At 41.1% G+C, this 24,167-nt stretch overlaps 1 protein-coding gene across 1 annotated transcript in view; it reads right to left on the minus strand.

Moving 5' to 3' along the window:
* The window catches only part of foxo3 (forkhead box O3), a 137,867-nt gene that overhangs the window by 108,597 nt on the left and 5,103 nt on the right, over positions 1-24,167 (minus strand). The gene's annotated exons all lie outside the window — the stretch shown is intronic.

The raw sequence follows: 24,167 nt of genomic DNA on the forward strand, positions 1-24,167 counted from the left end.
CCTATATATGGCTGTGTATTAAGATTTAAGATTTTAAGTAGAAATGAATCAAAATGCCTTTTTAAATAACCATTTGAGACAGGGATTGAGAAGGAGGGCAATCTAACCCTGGTAATCATTGCAATTTTTGCCATCTAGTAGAAATTGAAACTATCCATATTATGACTACATTGAAAATATGGGGATAGGGAGAGAATTACGTACTGAAAGGCTAAGTCCTTTTTCAAATGTGAGTCTCCTTGCCCTCTTTAAAATGCTTTGTTTAGATGAAGGAAGGTGTGGCATTTCATCTGGAAACTATTTCCTTACATTGCTCTTCGGCTGACCACACAAACACATACTTTATATATACATTTTATGAGAACTGGTTTCTAAATTTCAGAGGAATGAAATGGGAAGATCACCTCTGTGCATTCACTGCCTAAGAAAACACTATGAAATTTATGGGGTCACTTTTAGTCATAGGTGACTTGAAGGCGCACGTGCACACATAAAAACACAGAGAGAACTTTTAAATCTCTTGCTACCAGAAACTGTCACACAGAGAGATCATGGGAAAAGCTAAAATCATATTAAAGGCATCCAACCTCAAAGAAATCAGTTTATCAGCGAACCCCACTCAACCTGTTTTGGACTTATCAAGATCTTGCTCCTATCTAAAACCCAAAGGACTTATCCTATCTTTGCTGTGGAGTAGAATGCCATTCATCTCAAAGCCCTGTTTACATTACACTAAACAAAGATGCTTCAGTGCAATTATGATTAACACTTTAAGGGCCATCAAGCGCTTAAATTCCCAATATGCAAGGGAATTTAACCTAGGAACTCTTGTTTTATTTATATTTAGTTGTGTCTTCCAATGGCTGAATTTAATAATAATAATAATAATAATAATAATAATAATAATAATAATAATAACTTAATTTTTATACCCCGCCCCATCTCCCCGAAGGGACTCGGGGCGGGTTACATGGGGCCAGACCCGATAAAACAAACAAATAACAGTAACAAAGCAATAAAACAACTATCCCAGTAAAAAACATCAACATCAATAAAAACAATCATTAAAATCAACAAGCAGGATACAGTGTTAAAAACAGGGGACTAATTTGTAGATCCCAGGCGAAATGCAGAGTGTTACGAAATGGGAAAAGGAAATCTCAAGTTGAATGGACAATAAAGTGCAGTATAAAATGGCAAGACAACAACAATGGGACTATTATGGAATGGACAGATAGATCAATCCAGCAACAACTAAACATCGAAGGCCTTTTGGAAGAGCCAGGTTTTTAAGCTCTTCCGGAAGGAGAGGAGGGTAGGGGCCTGCCTGATCTCTCTAGGTAGAGAGTTCCAAAGCCGGGGGGCCACGACGGAGAAGGCCCTCTCTCTCGTCCCCACCAACCGTGACTGTGAGGGTGGTGGGAGCGAGAGAAGGCCCTCCCCCGACGAGCGAAGAGAGCGTGTGGGTTCATAGAGGGAGATGCGGTCTCTAAGGTAGGTGGGTCCCAAACCGTTTAGGGCTTTGTAGGTGATAACCTGCACCTTGAATTGGGCCCGGAAAGTAAATGGTAGCCAGTGAAGCTCCTTAAACAGAGGCGTTGAACGCGCCCTGTAATTCGCTCCGGTTAGAAGCCTGGCTGCCGAACGCTGTACTAGTTGTAATTTCCGGGCCGTCTTCAAAGGCAGCCCCACATAGAGCGCATTGCAATAGTCCAGTCTAGAGGTAACTAAGGCATGGACCACCTTGGTCAGATCAGACTTCTCGAGGTACGGTCGCAGCTGGCGAACAAGTTTTAGTTGTGCAAAGGCCCTCCTGGCCACGGCCGACACTTGAGCCTCAAGCGTCAGCCCCGAATCCAGGAGGACCCCCAAGCTGCGGACCTGCGCCTTCAGGGGGAGTGCGACCCCGTCAAGCACAGGTTGCCACCCAATACCCCGATCAGACTTACGACTGACCTGGAGGACCTCTGTCTTGTCGGGATTAAGTCTCAGTTTGTTCACCCTCATCCAGGCCAACACAGCGGCCAGACACTGGTCCAGAATCCGAGGGGCTTCCTTGGATTTAGGTGGAAAAGAGTAGTAGAGTTGGGTGTCATCCGCGTAGAGATGGCACCGTACTCCAAAACTCCGGATGACCTCTCCCAGCGGTTTCATGTAGATGTTAAAAAGCATGGGGGACAAAATAGAACCTTGCGGGACCCCACAGGTCAATGGCCAGGGGTCCGAGCAGGTGTCCCCCAGCTTCACCAACTGGGAACGACCCTCCAGAAAGGACTGGAGCCACTGCAGTGCAGTACCCCCAAGGCCCATCCCAGAGAGCCACCCCAGAAGGATACCATGGTCGATGGTATCGAAAGCCACTGAGATGTCCAAGGGAACCAGCAGGGTCACACTCCCCCTGTCCAGCTCCCTGTGGAGGTCATCCACCAAGGCGACCAAAGCCGTCTCGGTACTGAACCCAGGCCTGAAGCCAGACTGTGATTGGTCCAGAAAATCCGTATCTTCCAAGAATCCCTGGAGCTGAGAGGCAACCACCCGCTCCAAGACCTTGCCCAAGAATGGTAGGTTAGAGATTGGCCTGTAGTTACAAGGATTGGTCGGATCTAATGAGGCCTTCTTCAAAATAGGCCTTACCACGGCTTGTTTTAGGCTGGATGGAAATTTGCCCTGCCCCAAAGAGGCATTAATTATTGCCACAAACCAATCAACTAACCCACCACTGGCCTGTTTTAAAAGCCAAGATGGGCAGGGATCTAGGGCACAGGTAGTCGCCCTCACCGCTCCAAGAATCTTGTCCACATCATCAGGTTGCACAAACTGAAACGAATCCTACAAGATCGAACAGACAGATGCCTCGGTTACCTCACCTGGCAATGCTTCAAGACTGGCGTCCAAGTCGGAACGAATCTGAGCGACTTTGTCTGCAAAATGGTGAGCAAACTCGCTACACCGAGTTGCTGAGGAGTCAGGTGCCCCCCCCACCCTGAGAAGGATGGAGGAGCTCCCCAACAACTCGGAACAACTCAGAAGATCTATTTGTTGCAGACATGATGCAGGCAGTCGTGAAAACCTTCCTGGCTGCCCGCAACGCCACGGAATAAGCCCTAATAGCGGCTTTAGACCGTGCTCGGTCAGAAACGTCGCGAGTTCTCCGCCAGCGCCACTCTAGTCTCCTTCTCTCACGTTTCATCTCCGCCAGCTCCCCGGTGAACCAGGGAGCCGGGGCAACTCCACGCAGCAAGAGGGGACGTTCGGGAGCGATCATGTCAATAGCCCTGGACAACTCAGTATTGTAACGAGCGACCAAGGCATCGACAGGATCATCAGCCTCCATAGCAGACAGAACCCCAAGAGACGCCAGGAGTCCCTCAGGATCCTTAAGTCTCCTGGGGCGGACCATCTTAATGGGCCCACCACCCCTGCGGAGGTTTGAGGACACGGTGAGTCTTAAACTCAGATAATGGTCAGACCATGACAATGCTTCCATAGTTTGCTCTTCCACTCTGACCAAACCGTCGCCCACAACAAAGACCAGGTCGAGTGTATGACCAGCTTGATGGGTGGGACCCGATATTACTTGGGACAGCCCCATGGTCGTCATGGCGGCCATGAATTCCTGAGCCGCACTTGTCAAGGTGGCCTCAGTGTGGATATTGAAGTCACCCAATACCAAAAGGCGCTGGGAGCCCAACACCACGCTAGAGACCACCTCAGCTAGCTCAGGTAGGGAGACTGCTGTGTCGCGGGGTGGACGGTACACCAGCAGAATCCCCAAACTGTCCCGGGTACCCACCTTCAAGTGGAGACACTCAAACCCAGCAGCTTGCAGAACGGCGCATCTGACCAGGGCGATGGACTGCCGAAAGACCACCGCAACCCCACCTCCCCGCCCTCCAGGCCTGGCCTGCTGATGCACCCCGAAACCCGGAGGACAAAGCTGGGTAAGGTTTACCCCACCCAGTTCATCCAACCAGGTCACGGTGATGCAAGCCAGATCCGCCTGCTCATCCAGGATTAAGTCCTGGATAATTGCAGATTTCCCACTGACGGATCTGGCATTAAGCAGCAGTACCTTCAACCCAGAGGGGCTGCCATGGAGGCTACCACACCTAACCTTCTCCAGGGTCACACCTGTTGCGCTTCTCCCTGGGAAACTGTTGACCGCACCCCCTCCTCCCCCACACGACCTCGATGGAACCCTCCCCCCCCCGGACCCCACCCCCCAGAGATCCTGGCTCTACTGAAATGTTATTAAGAGGGCCTAGTCAGCTCCCTGAATTAAAAGGGCTGCAAGGATCTCCATCTTGTGTAGTGTCTAGAGAAGGGGACAGATAGAGCCTATCAAAGGGGGGGAGACCTCTCGAAGCAGTTTGACAAGGTGTTAGAAAGCAGGGCTTGGGGGCAGGGTATGGAGAGGGGTTGAGCAGATTTAACTGAAAGCGAATTTACCGGGGAAGAGGACCTGCACAAAGGGTTAAACATCCTGTTTGACTTAGCCGGGGCTCGGGTATGTGAGGGCAGGTTGGGCATAAGAGGGTGAGTCGAGGGGTCTACAATTACCCTTCTGATGGTGATACCCCAAGAGTTCAGCTGGGACCTGAGAGCCCATAGTTCTTCTATTAACCGCTTGTCCTCAAAGGTGGTAATGAGGCAAGTCGAGTGATCATAGGATTGGAAGTCCTTGTAAAGCCAAGAGATGGTCTTAATCTTGATTTCTTTCAGGCTCCTAGAAAGAATTTGGGCCAAGGACCTCCGAATCCCTCTTTTTGAGGTCCATCTGCCTCTATTCAGTTGAAAGTCTTTGATATCAAATGCCAGTTGTTCCACTTGAAACGGATGGTCATAATGGCATCCTGCAGACCAGAGGGGAAAGTCCATCCCCAACGAAGTGTTCATTATCTGCTTTGGTGCTCCCGTTTCAAAATCCATACTCTCATCTTTTCCCTGTCCATGTTGTTCATCAGACAGATCTCCTCCTCCCTCAGCTTCCCCATTGTCTAGTATTTCATCCTTACTACCCTTATGCTGTCCAATCTCTCCCTCTCCGATCATATCTGAGGGCCAACTGATCTCCGTTGAGTTATGTCCAATGATATTAATTTCCTCCCCAGGGGTATTATGCTGAGGAAAGTTATTTGCCATCAACGAGAATCCTTTAAGAAGAAGATCTACTTTCTCGTTCAAGGTTACTAGCTGAGAAAGGACTAGGCTAAAAGACCTTCCTATCAGCTGGCACAATTGGGACATTTCATGGTTTCCATAAATGTCGGTCATTTCTAGGGAATTGTGTGATAACCAGAATTTAAACCAGATTGTCTGCCGTATGTGTTTGTAGTTCATCCTTCACTATACTAATCAATGGTCATTTTAACTTACACACACAATTATAAATCAATGAACACTGGACTTTTTCTCCAAGAGAGGAATTTTCTGTGTTTGTAGTACATAAATACATGGCATTTACAAATCTTTATAATGTCTAATTATAAGTTAAATACCAGATTTAAATACCAGAATATATAGTTACTAACCATAATGATCACCTATACTCTTTTGATCTGAAGGCCAGGAACCAAAATGGGAGGATTACCAAATATTATGATAACAAGCAAAGGAAAAACTCCTGCAATCCTCCCCAAGGGGAGTCAACTTAAGGGAGCAATTAAAGTGTATACTTTTAGGTACAGAATGTACATCACTATACACGTTCCATCAAATTTTAAGTGGGATCATTTGTGGCCTTAGCCATGAATTAAGGTGCATGGACGGAGGATGAGAAGCCAGCTGTCATTATTCAGAGTTCACATACTTGGCTATGTAACTTGGGTTTGGGAACTCCCAGCAGTTCTCTCTGTTGCCTTTAATGGGACTAATGGGAGTTGAAGGGTGACATTATCTCCATCCCTGGCTGAAATGAGTTATTCTAGTTCTAACTATAGTAAACCTGTTCCATTAATGAAACTTACATCATCAGTACCAACTTACCAAGTTGCTATTGATTCAATGGGTCAACAAATTGACTGATGCCAATGAAACATTGAACTCAGTAAGGATCCACATGACATACCCAATTCTGAAATATATGAAGCAACTGCCCCCCCCCCACACCCACACACACACATACTGCTGAATTGCAACTTCCAATGTGCCTTGATAATGGCTGTTCTGGCTAGAGTTATGGGAGCTATGATAAAACTATATTGGGAGGCCATAAGCTCCCCACCCTGAACAAACCGCACATTTTCTCAGATTTGAGCCCACAGTGAGAACTCTACCTTCAAGAATCATGACTCCACAAGTCTAGAAGAACTAAAGCCAAGAATGTATCACAATCCATTGATAAAGTCATCACTAAAGTCCACATCTCAATTCTGTATTCCATCTTCCCACAAATATAAAGAGTTTACAAGGAGAAAAAACAGCTTTTGCATAGTAGCTGAAAGTGAAAAGATAGAGACTTGGGGTGAGCTGACGTGTTGTATTTGGCACGTTGACAAAGATATAAATACCATTTAACCATATACTCTGCATTTTCTGTACCACAACTTAACTTTGGAGTAAAAAAGGGTGTTCAACAGGGCATGAGGCAAAATACCTGTAGTTCTTTATCACAGTCCCCATTCTGATTTCTTCAAGTGAACAGATCTTGGTTTTAGTTTTTAAAAAAATATTTAAAAAAACACCTTTGCTTCTTTCTCCTAGAAGACAGCTGCACTCTAAATATTTCATCTGGGAAATAGGTCTGGATGGATGTGTTTTGAGACAAATGGATGTGTTTTGAGACAGAAATATTAACTAAGCCAAATAAAGGGCAATTCCTACCATAGGAGTGGTAAGATGGAAAGAGATGTTGCTACTTCTTATCTGGAAAGCTTCTCAACATCAAACCAACCTGGTAAAGTAGAAATTACAAAACAAAACTTGTTTAACCATCAAAATATCACACACATAAATAGAGCTGTCCCTCCTAAAGTGACTTTTTTTCAACACTCATCTCTAATGAAAAAGTCTGTGTAATATTTCACATTTTTTGTTGGCTAAATAAAAGTATCATCATAATGTGTTTGAGGATTTTGCTACATCCACCATCAATAAACTATAATTAAGTGCAGCCCACCTGCAAAAGAAGGTGATGTTCTCATTCAAAGAAAGGGCTGCAAGACAACAGGGTTTCCTCTGAAGGTGAAGTAGAATTTGCCCCGTTTTCCTGCCATCTTCTTCCACCAACTTCCATGCTGTTCTTGTGTGAGTATCTGCTGGGCACTGAAGGGGGAACCAGCAATTGCGTACTCTGTTCTAAAGATGGATCACCACTCAAAAGATCTCCATTCATAGATTTTTGGATTCCACCCTGTGCCCAGATGTTGGGGTAGTGGTGGTTTTTAACACCCTACAATTTCAATTAAAATGCATCAACCCATAGATTCTTTAATCTTGAATGATACTCCTTAAAGATCAGCTGCACAACTAAACTGGTTGCCGATAAGTAGTATATTGTTGTGTGCCTTCAAGTCATTTCCAGCTATGACAACACTATCACATGGGGTTTCATGGTGAGATTTGTTCAAAAGAGGTTTGTCATTATATTCCTCTGAGGTCAAAAGAGTGTTACTTGCCTAAGGTGACCCAGTGGGTTTCATGGCTTCAAACCCTAGTCTCTAGAGTTGTAGTCCAACACTGAAATGACTACACCACATCAGCTCCGTCAAGAAGCAGTACAGCAACTACTGTATTAGTACATCACCACACATATTTTATATGATATATTGCTAAAACAACATTTTAAGATTAAAGCTGCTGTCATATGTCATGTGGTGGAAATCTTGCAAATAGATCACACAAGTTAATACTCCCTTCAAAAATTGCTACCAGCTGCCCACCTACAATATGTTACTCATCTCAGATTGAAAGAAAAAATTAATTATAACTACTCAACTACCAAAAACAATTTCCTTCACTACAGTTGACCAGGAAAACAGCTAATTAACAGGGCTGTGCATTAAGACATATTTCTGCCATTGGCTCATTCTTAGAATCTATATTTTGCTTGATAAATGGAAAAATCACTCAAAACACCCACCAAGGAGATATTATTTATTACACTGTGAGATCTAAAATGAGTTATCACGTGTCTTCATAGGGCTACACTTTTGTCAAAAACATGATGAAAAACTAAATATACCAGCAGCTGGTCTTTATCTTTCACAGGGAAGAAAAACATAATAAGTGTAGGATAATTAGGCTTCTGATATAAAAGCAAAATATATTAATTGATCTGCTTCTATGTTCTGGGATTATTTATACAATTGAATGTTGGCTCCGGATATATAACAGAAAAACAGGTACTCTGCTGTCCTCCTTATGCTAAAAGGGGGGAAATATTGTGTTTCATCAGTTCAGAAATGGGAAAACACAATTATCCGGGTGGTATTGTTGTAATGTTTATTGATTTTGTTATTGTTTTATTGAATGTGTTCTGGGCAATATAAATTGCCGACTGTTGTAAGCCACCCTGAGTCCCTACGGGTGAGAAGAGTGTGGTAAAAGTGATGTAAATAATAAATAAATGTACAGACTGCTTACAAGACCTCCAGTAGGCAAAATGCCAAACCCCCTGCTCTATGAAGGTGGGTGGTACTCTCAGTAGAAAAATGTGATCAATAATGAGCAGTGTGGAATGTATACTGTATTGTGTCTATTTTAATCCAGTTAGCAAATACAACTACCAACGTGTTTATTTAATGAAGGTCTTTTTCTGATGCAGCAATCTGCTAACAAATTGATGAATATAACTTTACAGTGTAAGGTCTCCATGCAAGATATGAGATGAACCTTTTGGGGATCACAGATGCCTTTAAGAAATCTAAACAACAGGCATGCTCTTCAGAAAAAGTCACAAAAACCCAATTATCAAGGCAACAGGGAGGAAACGGAAGGGTGGGGGGGACAAAAGTTGTTTGATTCTGATTCATGGAGTCCCTGATGTTCACAACATGGGCCCACAAGAGGTCTCAAAACCAACCAACCAGTGTTTCTCTATCCATAGTCAGTTACAACAACAGAAATAATAATTGGGTGACTTTGGGCAAGTTGTATTCTCTCAGCATCAGAAGAAAGAAAAAGGCAACCCCACTCGGAACAAATCTTGCCAAAACAAAACGTCAATGATAGGCTTCCCTTAGCACCACCACAAATCAGAAATACTAGAAGGAACACAATAACAACAAAAACAACCTATTACTATAATTAAAATGAAGAAGGGGAGAAATGTAAGGTAAAGGTACAGGTAAAGGTTTTCCCCCGACATTAAGTCTAGTCGAGTCTGACTCTGTGGGTTGGTGCTCATCTCCATTTCTAAGTGAAAGAGCCGGCGTTGTCCATAAACACCTCCAAGGTCATGTGGCCGGCATGACTGCATGGAGCACCATTACCTTCCCACCAGAGTGGTACTTATTGATCTATTCACATTTGCATGTTTTCAAACTGCTAGGTTGGCAACAGCTGGGGCTAACAGCAAGAGCTCACCCCGCTCCCCAGATATGAACTGCCAACTTTTCAGTCAACAAGTTCAACAGCTCAGTGGTTTAACCCATTGCACCACTGGGGGCTCCAACAGAGAAATGATGAAGCAGCTTTAAAACCTACTGGTTTTTAATTTAGCATGAGCAAATCCACTTTATTATGTTGATTAGTATAATAGTAAGCTAATATACCTGTTAGCTCTATTGGAGTTGCCAAGTAATCCTTACTTGGCAATAGACATCCTCTATATAAGATTAAAAGTTTTTTTTCATATAGATGCCAAAAGAAAGAAAGAAAGAAAGAAAAGAAACCCTATACTTTGGGGTACATGCCCCTCATTAAGACAGAAATGTGTGTTTCATGTAATTTATGAGTGTAGACATTGTTATATTTACAAAGGAATATATAGCTTTGTTTTGAGTTTGTACCTTCTTGCCTCTTCTGGTTTATGTTGATTCTAAAGTGAACTTGTCATGGGTCCTTAGTAAGATTTATTCAGAACGGATTTACTTTTGCCTTCACCTGGGGCCGAGACAGTGTAATTTCCCAATGCCACTTAGTAGGTTTCCAAAGCTGAGCAGGGATTTGAACCATGGTCTCCAGAGTCCTAGACCAATACTCAAAACAATATATCATGCAAGTTAACCGAAACAGATGATTTCATTTGATATTTAGAATACAAACTTGTTATTAGCTGCTTTCTAATTGTCAATTCCAAATGTCATTAATTAGGACTGATTGTTATTGCTACTGTAAAACCAGACAACATTAATTTGATTATTCCAGAATTTTCCTTGGTCAGCTATTGTTCTGCTTCCTACCTCTACATGTCATCTGCTTGTTTTCACTCCTAGGAAAGAGTAATGATGTCCAATGTTCTGAACCTTAGGTTTTTAAATATCATTCCAAGAAGAATATGTCCCTCACCCCCTTCATTATGGAAATTCATTACGAATTGTGAAGTTTGAGGATACTGTAGCCAATGAAGCAGTAGCTAAGATGGCAGACAAACACTTGTGGGGAAATAAATTCAAGAATCACCTTCAATAACACACCCAACAACATCAACAGGAAGGGAAATGTTGCCAAAATGTTTTGTTTCTGCACAAAGCAAGAATGTACACTTTGTCCTTCCCCAATGTCTTAGCTTTTGGGAAGGGCTGGGCAGCTTCAAAGAGTCCAACAGCCATTTTACTGTGCTCCAAACCCTGTACGTGCCATACTTCTATTGTATCAATAAAAGCTGGTTTGTACTAATTTCTGGGCGGATTTGTGTTTTTTAACTGTTTCGGGCATTTGAAAGAGTCCTTTAAGGCTTGCCAAGAGTGAAGGAGTAAGTAATCACACCTCTTGGAGATGTGAGCTTCCCTAATTTAAAAAATATAATAATTACTAGCTGTGCCCAGCCACGCGTTGCTGTGGCGAAGTATGGTGGTATGGGAAATAAAGTATTGAGGAACTGGTGGTAGTTAAGGTAAAGGGTCCCCTGGATTGAGTGGGTTGCTAGGAGACCAAGTGAGCGGAGCTTAGCCTTCTAACTGGCAGCAATTGGATAAAAACAATTATTCCTCTCCCTCTAATTAGGACTTTATTTTTCTTTTCTTTTTGTTGTATCAACCTAGAGGCATGGATGAGGGGTTCTGCTGTCAATTTTCGAGGTTGTGGGGTGTTTACTTTTGTTGTTTTGTCCGCTGCCGTGATGCCATCACTCTTTTATATATATAGATGTGATGATTCATGGGCCATGTAGTCCCATTCCTAGTGTTGTTGTGACTGATGAAGAGGAAAACTTGGGTTTTCCACCATTTCAGCCAGAAAAGGAACTATCCCAGCCAGAAATTGAGCCTTTGCACCTGCAGGAGGCTTGTCTTCCAGAAATCTGCCAAACAAGCCCTGAGTCGAGTTCTCCCCCTTTTTCGCGCCGTAATTATTATCTCCAGCAAAAAGGAGTGCAGCAGGCTAATCGCAGGAGCTTGAGAATTGCAGCAAAGCATTCAGATGATTAAGCCTGCTCCATGAGAAATTTTAGGGAGTCATACATCTGGACACAGAGATTGACTTTCGTTTCTGATTCCCCAGAGAAGTGTTCTCTGGTGGGAAAACGAGGCCTATTTAGGTTCCTTGCTCCCGAAGGAATCTTGCGGAGTCAATTCGTCAGCTACCGGAGCAGCGTGTGTGGACAGCTACTCCTGCTCTCAAGCCTTTGTTCCTGTTCCAAGCCTTCGTTCTCAGCCTTGTTTTCTCCCCGGATCTTGCCTTGTTTCCCGGACCTCGCCAAGTAATTGCCACGGATCTTGTTCTTGCTCCTCGTTTCCTTGTTGCCTTGAATCAAGCTTTGTGTTCCAAGAATCAAGTTATTTCCCAGCCTTGCTCAAGTTCATGGACTAAAGGACCTTGTCATCTCCCCTCACTTGCTTGGCAAGTGAGTGTTTCGGTTATTGGATTACAACTTTGGACCTTAATATTTCATATTGGACATTGTTTCTTTGGACTAATTTTGACCTTTCCTGAAAGGTCTACTTCTGGACTAATTCCTATACTTGTTTTTATTAACCTTATATATTTCCTTAATAAAGATATTAGATAGATTCTGGCCTCTGTGTAAGGTTATTGGTGCTCTGCAGCCTGGGTCGTGACAATAGATTACTAGCTGTACCTGGGTCATGCGTTGCTGTGGCCTAGTCAGGTTCAATGGGAAAGAAAGGAGAAATAGTAGGTTTCAGATATATGTTATTTCACAATGCTTGTGGGTAGGCAATATTTGTGGTGATTCCATTGTCTGTGCAGCTATGGAAATTGTCTGTTTTGGTGACTCTGGAACACAGAACATATTACAGTCCGTATGATAAGGAATCCATGACCTAATGTAAACCGTAGAATTCTAAAGATTGCCTCTGAGTGTAAATATAGATAGATAGACAGATGGATATAGATCTCTTTCTTTCTCTGCCCTCCCCTAGGGGAGAATGACAGGGGGAGTGACTTCCTCATTGGCCATGCCCCTGTTATTTTCCTGCTGGGAGAAGCCATAGGCCCTTCCCAGGGGAGTGGCCCCAGTGCCTCCTGCTCCCTATTATTGAGAATCTGGCTACCAGTAATAAAAAAACACTAAAATCAGGACAGTAAATAAAGAACACTACTCAGAAAACAGAGGAATTCCAGACATGAAACAATCAGGGCCAGTTAACACCTCCCAACAAAAGATTCCCCCAGGCAGGAAGCCAGGCTTTGAAGCTGCAAGGCTATTAAATGCTAATCAAGCTGTCCAATTGAAACATCCACACTTGGATCAAGCAGAAAAGAGTTATTTCTCTCACCCTGAACCTTCCACAGATATATAAAGAGAAGTTTCCCACAAGGATGGTAAAACATCTGGGTGTCGAACTGAGTGGCGAGGTGGCAGGCCTAGCCATCCCTTGCAGCCCCGCCCATACTAATTGCTAAAGAGAGGAGACTGTGTGGCCATTGCTAGTGCCATTGCTAAGGGGAGGAGCCACCTGGTGCAACAGTTGCTAAGGGAAGAAGTGACTGATTGACCATTGCTAAGGTACATGGTTTTACCTGTCTCAGGTATGACAGGTTTATGATAGTAGATATGCGAATACCTTAAAACACTCATCAGTTCAAATGCTATATTGTGTCCAAATTTTGTAGCCATCAGTGTAGTAGTTTGGGAGATATGAGGTTCTCACAAACGGACATTACATTTTTATTGATATAGATGAAAGAAAACCTGTCTTGAGTTGTCAGAGGGCACAAGGGCCATCACCAGAGCCCTCCATGGTACAAAACTTTCAGCCCTCCTTTAGGGAATTCAGAAGCTAAAACATAATTATTTTCACTCTCATTAGCTATTCAAAGGAGTGTGCAGATACCGAGTCATATAAATAAATCACTGTGGGGAGGCTTGGAAATGTGTAGGTGAGTGTTAAAATAGCTGTACATATGTTTATTAGAATGTAGATGGCATGAAGGATCTGGAGAGATTTATTGTGTAGTAGCACTGTGCCCAACATTCTGCAAGGATATGGGCAAAATGTTAACCATGGCTGAATAACCAGTTTCCTCTCAATGCATTAAAAAACCATGACAACTATGCTACTACCATACACCAATTTGAGGAAAGGAACGTTTTGCTGCCTGAGGTGGAACAGCAGATAGTGAATCCCCCATCCACCCACAGTGCAGTGCTCAAAACCAGGGCAGTAGCCAGAAAAAAAATTCGGGGGGGGGGGTTGAACCCCTAAAACCGCCCCCTCGCTACAGGCCTGCTCAAAACAGCCCAATCATTTTGGCACATACGACCAAGTTGAAAAAATTAAATCCAACAATAGTTTCTCACCTCAGTGAAAATAAAATAACAGAGTATAACTGACAGGTGACTACATTTTCATGATGCCCAAAACTACTGCCTGGGGCAGCTGCCTCAGTTTACCAAATAGAGCAACTCAGCCTTAAGATATGCTCTTATCCCCAATCTGTTGGCACAAATTCCTACAATCCTATAATAACTGGGTAACTTAAGCATTAGATAAAAACCATGTTTCCCAAATGTTGGGACTAGTACAATGTCCAGCATTGCTCTTTCTCAGCAACTTGTTCTTCAGCAGAAAGTGATACAAGCCCTATGCCAAAACAGGATATCTGATGCAGATCTCCTCTCCCAAATTCTTCACTACTTTCAAGGAGCTTGAGTTTTTTTTAATGTCAGGATGATCTTGGAGCAAACAGGGTTTGGCTTGATAAGAAGATCAACTCAACATGAGACTGCTGTCACTCTGAGAAGTCTCATTTTCACTCTGAATCCCTTGACATGTGAAAAAAGACCTTTCATGATACACAGCACTTTGGAGCATTCCAAAGTCCACTATGATATCACTGACATATATACACACACACATTCATGCTAGAGATCTCTAGCCATACACTGATAACTTAGAGGAAGGGATGGTGGTTAGAACAAAAAATGGCTACCAGGCCAAAATAATATTTTGAGATCCTTGCTGTACCATCATCATAACAGTATTTTTTTTTGTAAAGATGCAGCCATAACGTTTCACTCTATGATAAAGTGTGCATCCAACATGGGCACTCAAGTCGCAAAGCAATATACAGCTATATGCTATAAATCTGACCCTCTATCACCACCACGGGGCCCCCAGTGGTGCAGCGTGTTAAAGCGCTGAGCTGCTGAACTTGCAGACCAAAAGGTCGCAGGTTCGAATCCGGAGAGCGGAGTGAGTGCCCGCTGTTAGGCCCAGCTCCTGCCAACCTAGCAGTTCAAAAACATCCAAATGTGAGTAGATCAATAGGTACTGCTCCGGTGGGAAGGTAACAGCGCTCCATGCCATGCCGGCCACATGACCTCAGAGGTGTTTACAGACAACGCCAGCTCTTCGGCTTAGAAATGGAGATGAGCACCCACCCCAAGTCAGAAACGACTGGATTTAATGTCAGGGGAAAACGTTTACCTTTTTATCATTACCACTACCACAAATTACCTTTGGGTGTATTCAGATATGCAAAGATACAAAATATCAGATCAACTTCTGAAACAAGCCTGGGATTCTTCTATACATATGAAATGTGCTTTTATTATATATTATATATGATCTTTCCATGATTATGAAGAAAAGGGCTTTGTTATTATATAAAATACTAGCTGTGCCCGGCGTTGCTGTGGCGAAGTATGGTGGAAGGGCCTTGAGTCTACAGTACCATATAATCCAGTGCAAATTAGATAATCTGTGGAAGAAGCCTAAGTGAGGCCTAAATCTGCCTGTCCCCTAACTGAACCCTGACTGTCACTTGGCTGAGGAGACCAAGTGGGCAGAGATTAGCCCTCTAAACTGGCAGCAATTGGATAAAAACAATTATTGCTCTCCCACTAATTAGGACTTTATTTTTCTTTTCTTTTTGTTGTATCAACCTAGAGGCGTGGATGATGGGTTGTGTTGTCAAATTTCGAGGTTGGGGGGCCTGTAGTTTTTTTTGTTTTGTGGGTCGCCGTGATGCCATCACTCATTTATATATATAGATATGCATGCCAAAACCCCAGTATCAACATTCTTGTCTTGGTTTAATGTATCATTCAAGTATGTCTCTTTTCACTCACCCATTAGTGCAGAATGAAGGTGAGTGCCATCTCACACAAACCAGGCCTTTACATACATACATACATACATACATACATACACACACGCACATACTTACTTTCTGGTCACATATAAGCAACCATTTACCATCTGCATGATAACTAACAAGAACCAAAAGTTTTTTTCCTTGTGAGTATGAGTACATTCCGAGAGCTACAAGCCTCACTTGAGAGATGTCATTTTGTAACTGACCAACAGAGTTACTGGAAGAGATACATTCTTGCATGGTGCTCCAGGTATTTCCAGGTTGGCAACAATGTAATTTTCTGCAAAGTACTACACTACAACAACTTCTGTTAATAACAAGCTGCAATGCTTTCTTATGCACAGCTTTATAATTGCTGTAATTCATACAATATCCACATATAAGTCAAATATAAGGTGTGGCAAGTCTTCATTTTTCAAAAGTTGTTTAGCAAGTCGTTTATTATACTATAAATACAGGCACATTAAACCAATATTTACTTAAATTACTACATGATAGATGTAGCATTTGGAAATGCCTCAAAATGAAATATGTTAAAAAAAACAACAACCCTGCCTTAATTCTTTAATTTGTAAACAGATTCTAACTGAAATAATGTTTCTAATGAATGATACAACTGAGTATGATCCAACTGGTACCTATCCTACTTCATTTGGCAGGGGACACTCAGAGCCCTGTTTGCAGCATTGGGTAGGATAACGGAGAACTGGATGTGGTTCTGTTGTCATGGTTAGATCTCTGCCTGGTTGGATTTAGATTAATTGGGATTTGGAGCCAGTGGGGAAGCAGGATAGCAACTAAGGAGGCCCACGTTGTTCTTGTGGCTCTTGGATATTTTCTTGTATCCTTGGGATCCAATATTTCTGTCATTTTTCTCTCAGTCTTTTCAGTCACTGGAGGCAAGTCTTGTAAAGAGAAATCCTTTTTCGTGGCTCTGGAAATTCCCCATCAAGGAAAGCTAGTCTGTCTCTGTTATCCTTCAAACAGCAACCAAAGATGTTTTTATTCAGATACCCATTTAAGATAGAGGTTTGCTGGAGAGTCTTGAAAAGATATCCCTGTGGATACAGGGGTCATACTATACTTATTGTTACAGTCAGGATTAAAATAAAAATATAATTAAAAACAAAACAAAACATATTAGCCATAAAGAGATTTCTTTCTTTTGCAATAGTGGCATGCACACACCCACAGTCATTGTGTCGGAACCAAATGTAAGTTATGCAACAGGATAGGGGAAATGGATCTTCACATCCCACCTGCACCCATCCTATTGACTGGGGTAGATTGTAGTGTAGGAGACTGAGAGGAAAAGGGAAAATTCCTGATAATAGCAAAGAAGCATCTTGCATGCATGGAGTTCCTTTCCACGTGGTGTCTCTGTCCTCCACCACAACATAGCCTGATCTTAGAATCATAGAGTTGGTAGAGATCTCATGGGCCATCCAGTCCAACCCTCTGCCAAGAAGCAGGAAAATAGCATCCCAAGCATCCCCGACACATAGCCATCCAGCCTCTGCTTAAAAGCCTCCAAAGAAGGAGCTCTTGTCCTAATACCATTCTGAAGGGGGGGGAATGAGGTGATGGAGAAGCCTCCTTCCACAAGCCCTGTTGCACACACCTAAATATAGATTAAACTCATTGTATTAAATATTTGTAAAATTGCCTCTGAGCGACAGAGGTGTTCTATTACCTGAACTGTATGTCATACTTCCATTGCGCAAAGTCAGCAGAAATATTTATTTCCCCGTTGTTCTGCAGAAACCAGTGGGACTACTTTCAGTATTCATGGCATAAGAGTCTATATTCTCTTTTAGAAGTGAGAATATGTCAGACAAACAACATAGGTTACTGTTCATTTTATCTTCCCGCAAAAATATCTTGTATTTGCAGCTTGGTTTTTAGTTTTCAAAAAGGTCATGTGTAAACAAATTTGTTTTATTGAAGACCCGATAACTAAAGGGGAAAAATGGATTAAGACTATTAAGGAATATGGAGACCTAGCAGGATTTAAAATGAACATAAGTAAAACCAAAGCCTTGGCAAAAAATATTCAAAAGAAAAAACAAGATAGGATAATAGAACACTTAGGAGTCCAAATAGTACCAAAAATTAAATACCTAGGGATAAACATAACATCAAAAAATATACAATTATTAAAAAATAACTACGAGAAAATATGGAATGAAATAAAAAAAGAACTTGAGATATGGAAAAACTTAAAGTTATCACTGTGGGGCAGGATGGCAACAGTTAAAATGAACGTACTACCTAAAATGTTATTTCTATTCCAATGTCTCCCTATCTTAAGAAATCAGAAGAATTTTACAAATTGGAATAAAGACATAAGTAAATTCATTTGGAACGGAAAGAAACCCCGAATCAAAATAAAAAACTTAACAGATGACAAGAGCAAGGGGGGATTCTCTCTACCCAGCCTGAAACTATATTATGAAGCAAGTAATTTACTATGGATAAAGGACTGGATACAATTAAAAAATAAGAAGATATTAAATTTAGAAGGTTTCGATCTGCGCATAGGTTGGCATTCATACCTCTGGTATGACAAAACTAAAATAGAAAAAAAAAATTGTAACCACTTAATTAGATCAGCCTTACTAAAAACGTGGGACAAATATAAAAGGAGAATGTATAGCAAAACACCAAGATGGTTATCGCCCCTAGAGGCTTTGCAAAGAAGACTACTAGGATGGTCAAATTGGTCGAAATACGAGGATTTAATTAGAAAACAGGGTACGGTTGACATTTTAATTCCACAACAAGAAATAAAAACAAAATACCCAAATTTAAGCTGGCTACAATATGGACAATTAATGGAATCCTTTAAAAAAGATAAAATATTGGGATTTATGGAAAATAATAATAGATGGGACAGAATCTTAGAAAGCAAAGGAAAAATAATTTCGAAAATAATATAAAGTATTACTTGAATGGGACACAGAGACTGAAACAGTTAAAGAGTGTATGACCAAATGGGCGAAAGATGTAGGGAGAGTGATGCACATGGACGAATGGGAAGCAGGATGGAACAGAAAATTAAAATTAACATATTCGTATGATTTAAAAGAAAATTGGATGAAGATGCTCTACAGGTGGCACATAACACCAAAAAAACTAGGTCTGATAAATAAAAGCATGAACACAAAATGTTGGAAATGTGGTGAGAAAGAGGGTACATACTTTCACATGTGGTGGAAATGTAGGAAAGCTAAAGAATATTGGTCAAATATACATCAAAGTGTAACAAAGATCCTAGAAAAAAGACTTAATAAACTTCCTGAAACATACTTATTAGGAATCTCTAACCTACCCTCAGGCTCAAACGAAGAAAAAATAGTGACATATTTAACAACAGCGGCCAGAATTACCTATGGAAGATACTGGAGACAGAAAGAAATTCCCAGCGAAACAGAATGGTTAACTAAAGTTGCAGAGATAAAAAATTCAGATAGGCTAACCTTTCTAATAGCTAAACAGCAGGGAAAACCTAGAAAAGAGACAAACTGGCAACAAGTAGATAATTATATAGATAGAAAGGAAAAAAGGAAAAACAAGAAAAAAAGCATAAGATATTAAACTAAACTAAAGAAAACAATAAGATAAAGAATAAATCAATAAATCAACAGGTAGAAACAGACAATTAAGTAAGAATTCACTAATACATCAAGAAGCAAGAAGAAACGAATGAAGATGAGGAAAGAAGAAGGAAGCAAATGGAAAATACCTCATCGGGAAAGCTGGGAAGTCCCTGATGTTTTTTAATTTAATCGCTTTTGTCTCTGGTTTTTTTTTTTTTTGGTTTTTGTTTTTTTCTTCTTTTTTTTACTCCCCCCTTCCCCCCCCACCTCTTTGCTTCTCTATATCTATCACTCACTTATTTTATCATATTGTATGAAAATTCTTAATAAAGATCATTTAAAAAAAAAAGGTCATGTGTGATGTCTCAGAGAAAATTCTGAATTAACTTATATAATCTATTATCCAGGGATCCACGCCTAAAACATTTTAGTTAGCTCAGAGCACAAGAGTTGAGGCTGCTCAGAAATTAATTTCAAAATTTCAGATTGTCTGACATTTTTCAAAGATGCTTAGCAAACTAATTAATGTGAGCACTTTGTTAAATAGTCTAGATCCTGTTGCTACTAAAATCACTAGACATATTACCTTTAAATTCAATCTGGTCTCGCTTAATTCTATATCCTGTCTTTCCAACTGATCCTTTGCAGTCCATTTGATAAACTTGCTTGAACACTGAAAGTAATAGCTGGAAGGCTGGTTCTGTCTTTACAGATATTATTCCAACAGGCATTTTACAAATGACAACAGGTTCAGTATGAAAAACAATGACTGTTATTTCAGCTCTAAACCTTCTAAGCATTTTTACATCACACCAAGGACCATACAGCTGAATGGGACCCCAAGGGTCATCCAGTCTGACTGCCTGCCACTGCAGGAATTCACAGCTAAAGCAATCGTGGCAGGTGGCCATCTAATCTTTGCTCAAAAAGCTTGAATGAAGGATTTTTTTTCTGAATTAATCAATTCCTTTCAAGACAGTTTGTTTTGCTGTCAAATAATTCTTAATCGCATGACATTTGTCATGAGCCCTGAGTCCCCTTCAGGGTGAGAAGGGCGGGGTAAAAGTATAGTAAATAAATAAATAAATAAATAAATAAATAAATAAATAAATAACTCAAGATCTCTACTCTGGAGTACACGGGTTCAGGTCTTACCTTCTAGAGAAGGAGAAAACAAGCTTGCTCCATCTTACACATGACAATCTTTCAGATATCTAGGTACAGAATCCCATGGACTATCATCATAACATAAAAATAAACAGGTGTTTTTATGACACAATAAATGTTTTCAAATAGCTGGGTATTTTGGAAAAAAATATATCCCGAAAAAAAGCAATGTCGCAAATTACGGTCCCTCCTGTACACAACTCAGGATTAACAGAAATCCTTCATTTGCACTTAAATTAAATTTCCCTTCGTGTCTCTTATTGAGAACATGTGAAGTGGTCGCTAACACAAACCTTATGGGGTCCCTTGGATTTCTTAGGGTCCATTTTCATGCTATCGTTTTGCAGGAAGAGAAGACATGCAAGAGGGAAAAGAGTTTTAATGTAATATTCTAAATGTAGTAGACACCTAATGAATGGATTCACTGGGTTGTCAAAGGCTTTCATGGTTGGAATCACTGGGTTGCTGTGTATTTTCCGGGCTGTATGGCCATGTTCTAGAAGCATTCTCTCCTGACATTTTGCCCACATCTATAGCAGGCATCCTCAGAGGTTGTGAGGGTGAAACAACAGGAATGAATGCTTCTGGAACATGTCCATACAGCCCGGAAAACTCACAGCAATCCAATAGATTCACTCCTGGTCATAAGTCAGGGCTTGCAGCTCATCCAAACCGGGGCTTTCCTTTCTTTGTACACAGTTAAGAGAAGGATAACAATAATTCAGAAAACGAGAAACTCATGACATTCATTGCTGTGCACAGTGCACACATATTGCAAGTCAGTGCTAGGCACAATTCAGGCCAAAGAGGCTCTTTTCATATCTTAGGACCCCAAAATTTGACAACTGGACACAGCTGGGAAAAATACACACTTTGAACTTTAACAAAACTACAAGCCCTGGAATGTGTTATGATTACCAGCAGTGAACAAAAGTCACAGTAATTCCACTTAAAAATCCACCTCTGGCTCCACTGTGCGTTCTCCCTTTCAGCAGCATTACAGAAGGGTATATGGGCGCCATTTTGTCGTGCCTCTTGTTAAGCAAATGTGAGTTTGTATGTCACTCAGGGATTGAACAGCAAGTCTACCAACCCTTCTTCCCACTACTGAAGGATGTGGTAATGAGCTATTTATTTTATGAATTCATTAAAACATTTCTCTCCACGTGTATTCTGAAATCATTCTTTTTAAATTAAACAAAACTCTACTCACATCAATAAAGCAGATACGTCACAAGAATATCAACCTCATGAAACAGCTCCACAAAGCTTTTTGACTAGAATCAGTGACTTGTTTTACTGCATGCAAAAATGCAACAAAAATGGTCCAATGGTGCAAAAAGTTTCATCCATGAGGATACGCATCAATCACTACACAGAATTTTTTTCTGTGTGAAAATACCTACCATTATGAATTCCACAATATGTGAGGTGATTTTGATTTTTTTTTACTATGAAGCATGCCGTTTGCTGGATGCAATTATTAATTTTTTTTTCAGTAGAGCTAAAAGTGGTTTGGTAGAGGTAACAGTGCTTGTGTGGTGTACACATTCATCTGTTTCGTCCACCTAGCACCTCTGGCCAAACAGGATTTACTAGCCTTTGAAGCCCTACTAATGAAGATGTCAGTGTGCACTTCATTAGCAAGAATAACTCTTTCATTGTCTTCACATCTCTCAAAACAAGATTGGCTATCTCATTTCTCTTTCTTTTCCTTGGCATAGCAGTCTATTTCTCTAAGAAACAGAAAGGCAGGAATTGAAAAGTGACAAGGCATCACTATGTAAATTTTAATAAACTAAAGTTTATTTACATGTTACAATTTATCCTACCCTTCCTCTAAGCAGCCCAAAGTGGTTTGAAGCCTGTGAAGCAAACCTTTTAACATTAAAATGCTCATTTTTCCAGTCACACCTTTTGAATGCAGAGCATGAAGGACAAAATAAACAGTGACTTGGACCATATTTCCCCTTTTTTACTAATTGTATTCTCATTCCACCTCAACTCCAACAAGCTCAAGGGAACACATATGCTTCTCCCTTTCCCATGCTACTTCCCAATAAGCAAATGATAAAGAACAGTCAGAGAGAAGATGGCTTGCTCAAGGTCATCTAGTGATCTTTGTGGCTGTGTGGCGATTTGAACTTGGTTGAAGCCATACATCTCACCACTGACCAGTGCTGTTCTTCCCATTATACCAAGGATGTGCAAACTTTGAAAGATCTGGGGATCAGTTTTCTATCCCAGACTTCTGGGGGCCACAAAGACTACCCAAAGCAAAAGATAAATAGAAGAACATTTGCATGTTTGAAAAATTGCACTTTTAATGTTAAAGGGTACATGCAGACTCTGTGACCTATTTATGAAATGGATAATTGATCCTGATAATTCCAGAAGATGCAATACACTCCTTTTTGCTAGAAAAGGGTGTTCTGAGAAGTTGGGGACTATGTAAACACTTCTGTTACCCTTGGATTGCACTTTGGCAACTCTTCTTCTATGTGGACTGCTCCTTCCTTGGACGCCAAAAAGGGGGAATCTGCTAGGTAAGGGAGTATGAAGAAAAAGGAATGAAATTAAACTGCTAAGCCCTTCCACTCTCATCTGTCACCATGAAAACAGCACTTTCTAAAAGTCATGTCAGAACTCCCATTTACATATTTGCACATGATGTAGTCAGTTCCCAAGCAGCAAATTAGATAAAAGTTCAACTGTATTCTAATTTTCCACTCACTATGAGGTACCTCCTGCACATATGCAGTGGGATGCAAGTCCTCCATGGGATTTACTCTCATGTAAGTGTGCAAACCTAGAGATTGTTGTCATCTGCTTTCAAAAAAGTCTGTGACAGATCATACCTCTACTCACTGCCATTTGTGGTAAACAGCTATCTAGAAGCAGCATGTGTAACATACGGAGAATGGCTCATATTTGTGCCAGTAGCATACAGAAACATTTTTTAAATGTCCCTGTGTTCCATTCATAGTGCTCCATTCATGTGTTAAAATGTCACCAGCAACAAAAGACAGCATGCAAGCACCAATGGGAGTTCTTTATAGATGTACGTCCCACATTCAACTTCTTCTACCAAGTTATTTAGAACATTGTAGGAATAGATGTACTTTTTTTGCTGGACAGAAACCAATACATGGAATTTAACAAGAGCAGCTCCCTGGTTCCCACTGTGAGCAGCAGGGATGGCTTTCTTTGACTGCTAAATATTTAACTTCCTGAGCCTTTCATTTATACACTTGCAGCACTCAAAAAAAATCCCTTATTTTCAATTGCTTGCTTTTTTAAAAAAAATGTGCCAGTTTTCATTTATTGTGTCTTGTCTTTTATTCAATGAGAGAACGGAATGCTTAAAAACATGGGGCAGAGATAATATTATGCAAAATCAAAAATATTGAGAGAAAAGCAAGAGAAATCTTGTTCTCTTCTTTCCTTTTTACAGATTACTTGTATTATTAGGGCCCAAGGCTCATTACAAGCAAAGAATCCAGTCAAACAAAAGGCAATCTCACAAATAGCTATAGCTACAGATTTAAATAAGAAGTTCTTAGCGGTTTCTTTCTGTGCTGATTCAACAATTTATTCCATGGTTCCATTGGAGCCAGAAAACTGATGATGGCTATTCAAAACACAATACGTCACGGTATGGACAGACAGCCCACTGACATACCCCTCATCACTGCTGGCACCAGGCAGATGCTTTCTGGTTTAGTAACAGTGCGGTGA

The sequence above is a fragment of the Anolis carolinensis genome, chromosome 1, assembly GCF_035594765.1.
Source record: "Anolis carolinensis isolate JA03-04 chromosome 1, rAnoCar3.1.pri, whole genome shotgun sequence".
Classification (NCBI taxonomy): domain Eukaryota; kingdom Metazoa; phylum Chordata; class Lepidosauria; order Squamata; family Dactyloidae; genus Anolis; species Anolis carolinensis.